At 42.8% G+C, this 13865-nt stretch overlaps 1 long non-coding RNA gene across 1 annotated transcript; it reads left to right on the top strand.

Annotated features, from left to right (window-relative positions):
- The first annotated feature begins 4955 nt into the window (after positions 1-4955).
- Positions 4956-7140, top strand: LOC309519778. Its single transcript, XR_014214015.1, has 2 exons — positions 4956-5174; positions 6892-7140. It is a non-coding gene; the product is annotated as an uncharacterized lncRNA (long non-coding RNA).
- The last annotated feature ends 6725 nt before the right edge of the window (positions 7141-13865 follow it).

Below are 13865 nucleotides of genomic sequence, written 5' to 3'. Positions count from 1 at the left end.
GGGGAAAGGGAAGCATTGTTATAGACATTTTTTGATTCACAATGATAGTAAATGGGGGGGTGGGCACAGAGCTTCCCTTTTAACAGATCTAATTCAGTCCCAAATAATGATTCAAATGGGAAAACATAGAGTGACTCCAAGGCAGACTGGCGTGCAAGGCAGACCCTTAGCTACAGGTATAAGGGTATAAGTCAAATCATGTGGCCAATGCACACAGCTATCATTAGGATCTATGGGGTACAAGCAGCAAAAGATTGCTGCAATTTGGGGTGGGTTGGCCCAGAGGGATCTTTGACTGCCAACAGGAAGGAGAGGCAAGACAGGTCATGAAAAAGCCTGAGTCCTACCTGACTGCTGGCTGCGTCTTCCTGGCAGGAAGTAGGTCCAACACCATGGCTCTCCTTTCTACCTGATGTCCCATCCCACAGCATAAATGCTTGCCCTGTGTGGTGTGAGTGGTGCTTCTCAAGTGGTTTTCCTCCAGGAAAGCAGCTTGTGAAACAGCACTATGCAGAACTGGATCCTCACTTAGCAGCTTTTAAGCAGGGGGCTCTGATTCTACATAGTGCCATGCACCCCCACATTTTAAGGGTTTGTAAATCTTTTAAAAACCCTTAGCCCCAACTCCCATATTGTTTGAGAGATGAATCCAGAGGGCAAAAGGCAAATTGGCCTGATTGCAGTTCAGGGCCATGGGGTGGATTATGGTGGCAGTATCTGTGCATAGCCCTAGCTAACATATAGCCCCAAATAATTAGTTTCTACTACAACTCATGCCTGAGATTAATTTGGAAAGTCAGTACCACCCCACACTTTCCAATGGCAAAATTCTTGGGGATAATAGAGGGTTAGATCTGAATGTGGTACAGCATAATAATAATAATAATAATAATAATAATAATAATAATAATAATAATAAATTTTATTTATATCCCGCCCTCCCCAGCCGAAGCTGGGCTCAGGGTGGCTAACAACAATCAAAATAGTTCAGCATTCTAAAACATTCATTATAAAATTAATTAAATCAAATTAAAATCAAATTAATGGCAACCATCAAGCAAAATTTTGTGCAGATTGCCAGAGGAGGGGGTCAGGCTGCACCCTGACAAAAGGCCTGGTGGAACAGCTCTGTCTTGCAGGCCCTGCGGAAGGATGTCAGGTCCTGCAGGGCCCTAGTCTCTTGTGACAGAGCGTTCCACCAGATTGGAGCCGCGGCCGAGAAGGCCCTGGCTCTAGTTGAGGCCAGCCTAACCTCTCTGAGGCCTGGGATCTTTAGGGTGTTTTTATTTGCAGACCGTAAATTTCTCTGTGGGACACACCAGGAGAGGCGGTCCCGTAGGTACGAGGGTCCTAGGCTGTATAAATCATAATCATAAAATGTTAGCATTAAGCAAATATAAGAACAGAGATATCCAATGTGATTTGTTTATTTGGGTGATCTGGTTACATAGTTTACATCTGTCAGTGACAGCTTCGTCAAGACTAACCCTACATTCCTATACAGAAGTATAGCTCCATAGTGTTCAGTGGGACTTCCTCTCAGAGAAGGATTCAATCCTAACCCCTCTTGCCTAAGAGTAAGCCCCACTGAATTAAATAGTACTTACTTCAGAGTAGGCATGGAACAGGTGCACTGTGTGTATAGGATTTTAACCTATGGGCATTAATGCCCAGCTGAACTTGATAGAAGTAGACTGATCAATACATCACTAGTTCCCAGGTGGTTTCATCTGGTTATGATCCAGGTTTGACAAACTTACGCCACCTTTACACCATACAATTCAAGTACTATGATACATCTTTAAACAGTCATGGCTTCCCTAAAAGAATCATGGAAGCTGTTGTTAAAAGACCCCCTATTCTGCTCCCAGAGCTACAATTTCAGGTTAGTTTAAGAATTAATACCTTTTCATAATGAACTCTTGGAATCGTAGCTCCGTGAGGGGAGAGGAGGGTTTCCTAACAACTCTCAGCACCCTTTAGAAACTACAGCTCCCACAATTCTTTGGAGGAAGCCATGTTTATTTAAAGTGGTGTTATAGTGATTTAGAGGTATGGTATGAATGTGCCCTCACACCTGCCTAGCTAGAGGAACCTGTAGCCCTCAAGAAGAAGTGGGATTCCCACTCCCATCAGCTTGAGCCAGCATGGCCCTAGATAGGATGAGAATTGTAATCTTGCAACACCTGAAGGGTCACAGGTTTCCCACTCAGGTTTTAGACAATGCTGGGGATGTGCTACAGGCAAAAAACTCCAAGTTAAATAGTGTGTGACGATAATGCATGCCGAACAGTGTTCAGCTCTATGGGACAAGGGTATTCATAATAAGCTTTCCATCTTGCTTGGCTTCTGTCCAGCACCTGAGGGATGGTACACCCTAATCTCCTAAACAATTAGTTTGAAGTGCATTTAGTCATCTCTTCTTTTTAAGCAATCCCATTTCTTTGCAGAGTGAAAATTAGAGTAGAGAAGGGGCATGGAGAAATAAATTTCAAATCTCAGAGCTATTCACTTGGTGAAGCAAATGGTGCTTCACACTCAGAGGATCTGGAAAGTTAATTTCTAGCTGAATTATGTGCTGTCGCTGTATAATATTCCTTATTGTATATTACTGACAATGGGTTATGCTTTCAAGGAATAGGAACCATTGTCATAAATATAAAAAATATAATGGAGGAAATTTTGAATTGTCTTTGTCCATGAGCAAATTTCCCTTGGATGTAGAGAATGTATGTGGGTCTTAGATTGTTTCATATGCAGCATAGCAGTCAGCAGGATGATAAATAACAGAGAAAGCACACCTCTTTTAAACATGGAAAAGCTGCATTCTCCCCAAAATGCTGATAAACGTATTTCTCCCTAAGCTGAAAGGATAATGTTTTCTCAGCCTGTGAGGTATCTCTTCAAACAAATAGTAAATCAGTCAAAATTAATACAAGAGGATGTCTCTAATGCAGCAATGACAGCAATTGTGGCTAGCAGTGATGAATCGTGAAAATAATGTTCCCTATTGTCTCCTGCAGTGAGGAAGTGAATGGTCTTCCCGGTCTCTGAAGGAGAGTAGGCAGGCAGGAAGGGAGGCAGGCAGAGGCCCAGCATTTAAGTCAACAGTCAAGCTAAGGATGGGGAATAAATTCAATTCAGTTTGCTTTTAAAAGCAAACCTACCTAATTTGCACTTTCTGAAGCAATAAGCAAACTGAAACACAGCCATCCTTTGAAATCCACACTTCTCTGAATTTTGCAATCTATTTTTTTCCTGTCAAATAAAGTGTACAAAAATGCATATACTAGGTGTGCATAACAGTGCATATATTAGTGGAAATTGCTTTTTCAAAAAAAAAATCTATTAGGCAATATTGCATGCAAAAACAAGTATAATTGGAGAAATTCACACCAAAATGTTGATATAGTTTCAGAAAAACTTTTTTTAATCAAGCTGATGTGGGCATGTGGACAGCTGAACTGAAGATTTGAAAATAAGAAATGGAGAGATTTTCCCAAGCCACGGCTAAGAGCAACTTGGAAACTCAGTGTCCCCACCTTTCCAAAAACAAAACACACACGAATAAGTGAGTGAGATCTGGGTCAAGCACAATTATCACACAGAACTATTGGTGCTTCAAGCACACCTGATTTTTATTTTTCTATTATCTAAAACTGTGGTGCAATTACAGCACAATACTCCCATGATTTTCTGGGTTAACAGGGTTGGAAATGGATTTATCTGGAAGCAATTTACATGGAAATGAGCACTAAATTTTCACTAGATTCTGCTAGATTTCCATAAGTAGTGTTTAAATTGTGTGAAAAATCACCTAAAATGCAAAAATTAACAGATAAAGAAACATTGGGAAATTGAATACAGTGTTGTCTGAATTCAGCTTAAATTTGCAAACACACCACTGACTTGTGGACCAAGTCTACCAGTGGGGCAACAAGCACACAAGCACATCCTGTCAACTGCAGTGCGCAGGATGGATGATATATAAGAAGGCTTTCTAAGTCCATTTCCCAGAAAGCCCATGAAACATGGCCAATGGCCAGGGATGATGGGAGTTGTAGTCCAGCAACATCTGAAGGGCCACACTGATCCCACTCCCATGATGTGTTTCACCTCACCTGTATGCCAAGGTGGGACCAGTAGGAGAGCCACCAACTAAGGCCATTTAAGATGCACTGTACTTGGACTTTGCAGGAATATTCTGCCACAGTATTGCCCAAATCTTGGGTGAATTGGTAGCGGGTAGCTACAAGTAATGGAGAAGCACTGCAGGGTGGCTTTGCCTCTGTGGCATCTTGGCACATTTGTTACAGGGAAATCTCAGTCATAATAAATAACAAGATGAAAGATGAAAAAAATCTTTTTTAATAATTCCAGTGGCACCTTTAAGATCAACTAAATATAAGCTTTCACTGTATGAGCTGTCGTGTGTAATATACTAAGGAAAATCTTAGGTTTAAAAAAGAGATTGTTACCCATAGAGTAAAGGCTCTTCAGATAAGCATTATTTGCAATCAGATTTATGGTGCAAGTGTCACTCTGATGCTCCTGCAGACTTCTGATAGCTCTAGAGAAACTTCGAGAAACAGTTATGACATTTATGTGTATTACTAGCATTACTTATATTTGTTTGGTGATTGTCATTTTGCTGATTTTCTCATTAAAAAATAATCAGAGTGCTAAGGTCCACTGGGAGGCCATCAGACTGCAGCAACACTCTTAATGTGGAGTAGATGTTAGTCTGAGCCTCAAGGGAACCAAATACATGATTGGAAAAATGGTAAGCAATTACTTTATTTGGATAAATGAACCTAACTAAGCATTTAATCAAACAGGGTAACAGCCAACAATAATTTGGGAGATAAAATAACTCATTTCCATCAATGCATTGATGGAATACTGCCATTTATTTGGAATCCCAAGCTACGGATTCTAGAAGAGTTGTCATAGAGTTAGAGTTCACCCTTAACACCTTAGTGGGTGATTGGTCCCATCTGAAAACACAATGGAATTAAATAACAGTGGTTGGATTCAGATGTGATGGGAAACTGTGGTTCACCACTGTGAGCATGAGCCACAGGTTGTTTGGTTCTAAACAACAGCTGCAGCAATTTGACAGATATGACAATCAGAGAGATTCAAAGCGAAGAAGGGCAAGGTTTAGCATTCTGGTAAGGAAATGCATCCAGAACCCTGGACAGTTCCATGCAGGGCTTAGATGGGGTGAGCTCCAGTTGCTCGGTCCCTGCTCCAGCCAACCTAGCAGTTTGAAAGCACGTCAAAGTGCAAGTAGATAAATAGGTACCGCTCCGGCGGGAAGGTAAACGGTGTTTCCGTGCACTGCTCTGGTTCGCCAGAAGCAACTTAGTCATGCTGGCCACATGACCTGGAAGCTGACCTCGCCAATAAAGCGAGATGAGCGGCGCAACCCCAGAGTCGGTCATGACTGGACCTAATGGCCAGGGGTCCCTTTACCTTTACCTAAGGAAATGCATCCAGCACCTTGGAGAGTTCCATGCAGGGCTTAGACTGGATATGCCAAGAGCAGACGTCAAACGTTATTTCAGCACCAATAAACATCAAGTAAAGGTAAAGGGACCTCTGACCATTAGGCCCAGTTGCAGACGACTCTGGGGTTGGGGCACTCATCTCGCATTACTGGCCAAGGAAGCCGGTGAACAGCTTCCGGGTCATGTGGCCAACATGACTAAGCTGTTTCTGGTGAACCAGAGCAGCGCACGGAAACGCCGTTTACCTTCCTGCTGGACAAGCTTTAAATAGGAGCTGCACTTTTGTATGAGTTGCCAGTTCTGCCTTCAATGAGAGAAGCCTCATTTTTAATGCCTCATTATTTTTAAAATATGCCTCCTTGTTTAAGTGGCTTAATTTACTCTTAACAGTCACCAGCTCCATCAGAGAGAATGGGTTCTACTAGTATTTCTGAGCTGGAGACCACAGAGGCAGACAACACAACTGATGTTGAATCCTGATAAGGTGAATGCATGTTGAGTAAGTTGTTCCTAAATCTGGGAGCTACGGATTAACCTGTTTTAGATTAACCTGTCTTAGATTGCACTCCCTCTGAAGGGATAGGTACATAGTATTGAGGTGATTGTGAATCTATCTCTATCACTGAAGCGCTAGGCAACCATAATGACAAGGAGCACCAATTATCAGCTTTGGATGGCCTTCCAGCAATGACTAACAGGGATAGCCTAGCAACTGGGATCCATGTGCTGATAGCATCAAGACTGTATTATTGCAGTACACATTATGTGGTGATACCCTTATATTTGGCTTGCAAGCTGCAGCTGGCACAGAATGCAGTGGCTAGGTTGCTATGTGAGGTTTTCTACAATGGACACATGAGACCAATGTTAAAGGCACTACATCAGCTGCCAATTAGCTGCCAAGTCAAGTATAATGTGTTGATTTTTCATGAATGTCTACTTCACACTGTTTTTGTTTGGTTTTATTTTAAATGTATCTGCTCTTTTGTGTTTTTGTTTTTGCTGTTCTCATTGCACACCCCTGCTGCTGCTGCTGATATAATATGCAATGCACTTCAAACCAAAGAAAACAAAACCTAGTGAAACAGGAAGTTCATAGCAGTATATAGCACTCATTTTAAAGGGGTCCCATAGTGCAGATTTGGGTTAAAGGTGGGTATGAAAATGCTAAAGAGCGTTGTCTTTAAGGTCAAATCATGTCAAGACTTGACTCTCACTGCCAAGGAAAATCTAAGACAATAGTTCCCACATGACATCCCATGTCTGTTACTAACATAAGGGGGGGGGGGAATAAAGGTAGCTTCACTGTTGATTCAGTTGGAAGTGTGCAGTTTTGTTTTAGCCTTTAGTCACACAAAGATTTTTGTTTCTACTTTAGAGACCCCACAGAGATTTAGTTCTACAAAAGCCACAGCCTTTGGGTAATGATTGGATGAAATATTCCTACAATGAAGATTCCACCCCCCTGCAGCTTTTATACTTTACTGACATGGATGACTCCAGAGCCACCCATTCAGCACCACAGGAAGGGGTGCCTGCTTTGTTTCCCCTGGATTAAAGAATACTTTGGCACGCTTTTACCAGTCTGAGCATTTGATGACCAAAAAATAAAATAAAAATGTATCTATGTGTCGGGGCAGGGGAGATAATTGCACAGATGCAAACAAAGACGGGGATGGCGGTAAATGAATTTTACAAGTAAAAGAGCTGTTTGTGTTGTTGACTGCAAATATGATGCTGCAGGTGCAATAAGGCATCCTTTTGTGAAGACAGAAAAGAATTAACCAGAGGCAAAGGGAAGAGATAAAGCTGATCTTTAAAGGATGAATATGTAGAAAGTGCCTTTGAGCTTTTCTGGTACACTAGATTATTCTAACAATAAAATGAAATGAAATAAGGCAACCTGCTTAGAATAACAAGCCCACATCATCCCCAGTGTAAGCCACTGTAAGACATTGCTGCATCTCTTGTGTTGATGATTTCGTCTGGTCTTGCAGGTGTTTCATTCATTACTGCGCTGGTGTTGTGTCGTGATTAGAGTGATGTTGTTGTATCCAACTAAGTTCTACTTGGAGTAGATCCATTGAAATTAATGTACCTAAATTAGTCATGTGCATTGATTTCAATGTGTCTGCTCTGAGTAGAACTAGCACTGAATGCAACCATTGAACCCAGGCTTCAAAGATGTACAAAGCAATCCTTGCTTCAGCCTCAAAGATTTCTGGGTGATTTTGTGATGGCCATTAGAATACAAGCAGAGCTTGCTGGCTCAGGCTAATGTCCCATTTAGTCCAGCATCCTGCTCTCATAGCAGCCAAATGGATGTCAGTGGCAAACTTACAAGCAGGATTTAAGAACAAGAACACTCTTCCCTCATGTGCTTTCCAGCAACTGGTATTCAGAAACATTACTGACTCAAACTGTGAAGGCAGAGCATAGCCATCATTGCTAGCAGCCTTTATGGCTGGCTAGTAGCTAGAAGTGACTATCTGTTAACCTAGCCCAATGGGTTGTTTTGAGTCTTAAGAAAAGACATGAAAAATATGTCCTCCAGATGGAATAAAAATGTAATAAAAATGTATTACACAAAATGTAGAACTAGCCCCTTCTTGGCTGGTTGATTTTAACACTAACAGAATTAACTCAAGTTAACTCTTAAGTCACAAAGTGATTCCTGTCATCAAATCTCCTACTTGGTGAGTTTGGAGGTTGAATCTGATGTCCGCTGAGCCTGAATCCCTCTCAAGTGAACTGTAATATTCTCATAATTTAAATTCAGTTTGATTACAAGTTAATTTGTAGCTTGTGCGCACAAACATTCAGCATGACTAAGTATAAATCACCACCACCATCTTTGTACATGCTCAGATGTTGATTCCTGTAGCCTTGGAACTATAACCATTCCATGTGAAATTATTTTACTTTAAGTTTTTAGTAGCTATTTGACCAACAAACCCAAGAGTTTTAAAATGTGGATCTGAAATCTTTCAACAATCCATCACATTTCAAGGGGAAGAAGTGTAGCATGCAAAACCAACCAATCAAAACATACAACTGAAACCAACCAATCAAAACATACAACTGAAACTCATTAAGGCAGAGTAAGATAACTGTCTTGGCACAGATGCTCAGAAGCAGCAGGAGGAACCCTTACCTATTTATCTTGAATCCCCTACCATTCATCTTTGTTGCCACGTGGCCTCTTCTGCCCCCCGCTCCATAAAACCTGCTGCCTCAGGTGTGGTGGAGAATGTCATCCCATCACCACAGCTGAAATAAGAGTCAAACTACCAGCCCACTTAGCTTCTGTATATGGAGTTGTGAGGGGAACCATATTGTCTGTCTTAGGCAGCAAAATCTATTTGGCAAGACCTGTGATGCGAATATGCAGCTATGCACTTACATTTCATTTCTCCAAGTACCTCCTTACAATAAATCAGTCCTAGTGAAAATTCTCCCTCCCTTTGTCCCCGCCTTTGCCCAATACTGACACTGTCTGATCTATACTCTCTCAGCTTTCTTCCCATTTGGCAAGTTGGTAACAAAAACTGAGAGCTGAAACATTTGGATGCATCATATATTGTAAATTATGGTTATAGTTCTGTTGCACTGTTACAACCTATTTATTAGGTTGAGCATATCCTGCCTGTTTACTGTGTTCATAGACCCAAAGTGCCTGCAGGAAAGAGGGAAATGGGTGGATAATCAAAATATGGAATACTAAAAAGGTCAGCAGCATACTGAGCAGTTCTTGAACTCCCAAAATATACAAGGTGGAAACAAATTGATATTTGGTGTTTTTCAAATGAGAGTGAGAGAGAGAGAATGAAACAGAGTGAATAAAACACACACACATGGACCATAAACTCATCTGATAGATAAAGGCTGTGAACCCAAAGACCACAGTCTTCCCAGCAGCAGCTGTAATGTACCCTGAAAATGGGGACGAAATGGCACTTACACTGCTCACTTTAGGGCAGAAAGGTGGGAGTCACAAAACCATTTGCTAGTTCTGGGAAGAGAAGATTTACATGGTTCCATAGGAACCAACCCATAACAACCCAGCCAACCCAGTCCCTTTGGCCATAACAATAAAATATTTGAGGGGCTGCCTCTCCCAAAAGGTAATGGGCACTGCCATTCAAATGGTATGCAGGTGCTGTGTCATGTGATCGATTATGTGGGGTGGGGTTTACCTCCTCCCCCAAAAATATATTTTATTCAGGTTGGCACCCCAGTTCCAGACTCTGACTTCCGTCAGCTTCGGCCCAGAGTCTCCATTGTCTTTCCTCCCCACCCCCCACCCCCACCACCAATCAGGCTAAGGCCAAGAAAAGTGCTATTTTGGGTGATGTTTTAATGCTGAACATGGGCATTCCTGTATACAGTGGTACCTCGGCTTAAGAACTTAATTCGTTCTGGAGGTCCGTTCTTAACCTAAAACTGTTCTTAACCTGAAGCACCACCTTAGCTAATGGGGCCTCCTGCTGCCGCCGCACCGCCGCTGCACGATTTCTGTTCTCATCCTGAAGCAAAGTTCTTAACCCAAGGTACTATTTTTGGGTTAGTGGAGTCTGTAACCTGAAGCGTCTGTGACCCAAGGTACCACTGTATTCATAAAACACCACATAGGAACAGAATAATGAGGCTGTCATGTGTACAAAAACATCAAGCTTGCTTTTTCCTTTTTTTGTAGTCAATGTAAATATGTGTATCAGTAAACTTTGGAGTGGGGGAAATAATGAATAAAGTGAAAGAACTGAAAGCTGCAAGTACATGCACACATGCACACAGCACCTCTGTGGCAAGTGTGTGTGCGTATGTGCGCACGTGCGCACGTGTGCATGTGTGCATCATTAACATAAGGCTGTCAGTGTCTACTAGCCATGATGACTATGTTCTGCCCCTACTGTCAGGGGCAGTATGTCTCTGAATACCAGTTGCTGGGAATCACAAGTTGGGAGTACGCTGTTGCACTCATGTCCTGCTTGCAGGCTTCCCATAGGCATCTGGTTAGCTATTGTAAGAACAACATGTTCACTAGATGGATCACTGGCTGAATCCAGTAGGTCTCTTCTTATGTTATTATTAGCTTCATTTCCAATACAGGACCATAACTTGGAAATCCAAAATCTGGGAAGCATTTTGGTTTGAGGGGAACTTTTGGAAGCATTGCAAAGAGCAACTGAGAATTATCAGATGAGCTATCACACACACACACACATGAGCAATGGTGAATATTAGTCCTTTGGCTTTGCCTGCTGTGTGATCACCTGCCTGATAGATGGGAGGTCATATCAGCAAAGCAGAGACTCATTCATCAATTAAGTCTATTTGTCCTTGCAGTCTGGATATCCAGGGACTGCTGATTGTCAGCCCTGGAAGACACAGTATGGATTGGGGTGAGAAGAGATGTGTGAAAAATACAAATAATTTCTGGTGTTGGGATAAACTCATTGTACTTACTGAAAAGAGAATAACAAATAAAGGTGAAGATGTGTGAAACTTCCCCTCTCCCCTGCACCCATATTATGTCTGCAAAAAACATAAGCAAATCCATTTCTCTAGTGACAATATGGTGTTTTGCTAGGTTGAAATATGTTGGGTTATTCTTGGATGATTGCATTAAAGACTTTTTAATAGCATGTTTGGGATGGTCCCTTCTGTTTTCTGCAACATAGTAAGAGTAATCAAACAAGCTAATCTTGAAGAGCTTTTATACTGCAGGCCCATGGAAGGGACTGGTGATGTCAGTTGTTCCTTCCAGAACACCAGAAGAAGATGAAGAAGATGAAGATGACAAAGATGATGATGACGAAGAAGAAGAAGAAGAAGAAGAAGAAGAAGAAGAAGAAGAAGAAAATTATATGCCACTCTTCCTTCAAGAAATTCAAGGATTGTCTTCCTCTCCACATTATCCTCACAACAATTCTGTAAGGAAAGTTAAACTGACTGGCCCAGTATCACCCAGTGAGCTTCATGCCTGAGTGGGAATTTGAATCCTAGTCTTCCAAAGCCCACTGCACCTTACTACCTAGTGAACAACACACGAAGAGAAAAAAATAGTAGCTGCTTCACACTTGTGAGTCAAGGACCCGTCACCCGCTTGAGGATAAGAAAGACAGGAGGGCGCAGTATATTATGTTAATGGGCTAAAGAAGGCCACAACTTTATTGATTACAGCATGTGAGTGGTATTGGCTTAGGCACTGGATAAAACCATAGTGTGACTCCACCCCCTCAGGAAGGGGTGAGTCTATCAAGGGTTATCCACCAGTAGGAGGAGCCTGTTGATGCAAATACAACTGTAAGCTCCCCCTGATGTCACCGGGGGTCGTGCCATGGCCCTAGTCACCAGCAAGGGCGTCGGACAGGATCCACAAATGCTGGATTCCTTTAAAGAAATACCCATAAAGTGGAGGGGTAGGCAATGTCCACACCCTGCCCTCCAATACACCAACATATTCCAATGCCTAACCATCAATACCCGAAAAGTTGTGACGATTTGCTATGAGGTAGGCAAAAAAACCAAGTGGCTGGTGCCAGCTGGATAAAAATTCCTACCAGGCCCCTTGGGCAACCAAGGTGACCAACCACAAGTCCATGGCAAGGTCAAAAACAAAGCAATGAACTAAAGGGAGGGTGGGTGGGTGATCCAATGTAAGTGCAATGAGAGGGAAGTGCTGCCGCGGCTGCATTTGAGCAGCTAAACCCCGCCCCCAAGCCTCTGCCCGATTGGTTGGCTGCTGGGAGGTGTGGCGCAGCAGCCGAGACAACTGAGCAGGGGCTGGAAAGTCCCCTGCCAATGCGGGAAACGGCTCCCGCTCACAACCTCTCCCCTCTGGAAGGAAGAGAGGCTTTCCCTTACTTCTGCAACACCTCCAACTCTGGACTACAACTTAATTTGTTTGCAATATATATCGTGTGGAACTTAATTCATTTGCAGGTCTGATTTGTGCCCTGTTACCCCTGCGTAGCACACAACACTTAGCAATGCAGGGCTCTTCTTATGTAAAGTGCAATACACAACACTTAGCAATGCAGGAGTTCAACTTGGGATAATGAGCTACAAAGATGGGACACCAAGCAGCACCAGCTGCTGTAGAAGACTCCCCCTGCCCCCAAGTCCTTAATCACCACCTGAGATATAATGTCTCTTCTTATTTTGAGAGCAGACTGCAAATATTGTAACCATGCAGCTGTGAAATGCTAGTTTTTATCCTCTCTCTCTCTTTCTGTTCCCCTCCAAGGAATCACAGTAAATTTATCAAAAGGACATACTGTACCCAGCTCTTATCTTTCGATTTATGGGGGATATTACATCAGCAGAACTGAACAAGGAAACAAAGGAAGAACACTCCTCAGATAAAACCAGTTGCCAGGAGCTCTCATGTTAACCCATTGAAGTTTGAAATAGACCACCTAGAGGAAGGTGATTTTTCTTAGATATTGCCTCTGGAACTTTGCCCAAGAGTCACAGACTTCTTCCATTAAGTTTCAGAAAATATGAATTTCTCAAGCATGCTTCTAAGGGTTTAAGCTTCAGCAAACAAATGCAGATCTTTTGAGAGTAAAACTATGTATCAGGAGGAGCCAAATGTTGGTCAGGGCCAATGGTCAGGTATGATGGGAGTCGTAATCCAAAGTCTGTAAGGCACCATGTTGGTTCCTCTGCTTTATAGTGAATACTGGGCCACAGCTAAAGGTAAAGGTAAAGGTACCCCTGCCCGTACGGGCCAGTCGTGTCCGAATCTAGGGTTGCGTGCTCATCTCACTTTATAGGCCGTGAGCCAGCGCCGTCTGAAGACACTTCTGGGTCATGTGGCCAGCGTGACGAAGCTGCAGCTGGCGAGCCAGCACCAACGCAGCACACGGAAATGCCGTTACCTTCCCACTATAAAGCGGTACCTATTTATCTACTTGCACTTTGACGTGCTTTCGAACTGCTAGGTGGGCAGGAGCTGGGACCGAACGACAGGAGCTCACCCCGCCGCGGGGATTCGAACTGCCAACCATACGATCAGCAAGTCCTAGGCTTTACTCACAGTGCCACCCGTGTCCCAAAGCTAGAACAGTATTAATCTTGCTAAGCTGTCTTAGCTATCTACTACCTCTCTGTGACAAAATTAGATGACATGTCAGTCACACAAATAGCAATTGCATAAATAGATTTAAGATAAAATTGTTGGAGGGTGATTCAGTTTGGGGCACTGACATTGAGTTTCGAGGTAAAAGGTAAAGGTAAAGGGACCCCGACCATTAGGTCCAGTAGTGTATGACTCTGGGGTTGCAGCGCTCATCTCGCTTTATTGGCCGAGGGAGCCAATAAAGCTTCCAGCTTCCAGGTCATGTG

This window comes from Podarcis vaucheri (genome assembly GCF_965113315.1).
Source record: "Podarcis vaucheri genome assembly, chromosome: 15".
Taxonomy (NCBI): Eukaryota; Metazoa; Chordata; class Lepidosauria; order Squamata; family Lacertidae; genus Podarcis; species Podarcis vaucheri.
Note: the sequence above shows the minus strand (reverse complement) of the source record. Positions and strands in the feature narration are given on the sequence as shown.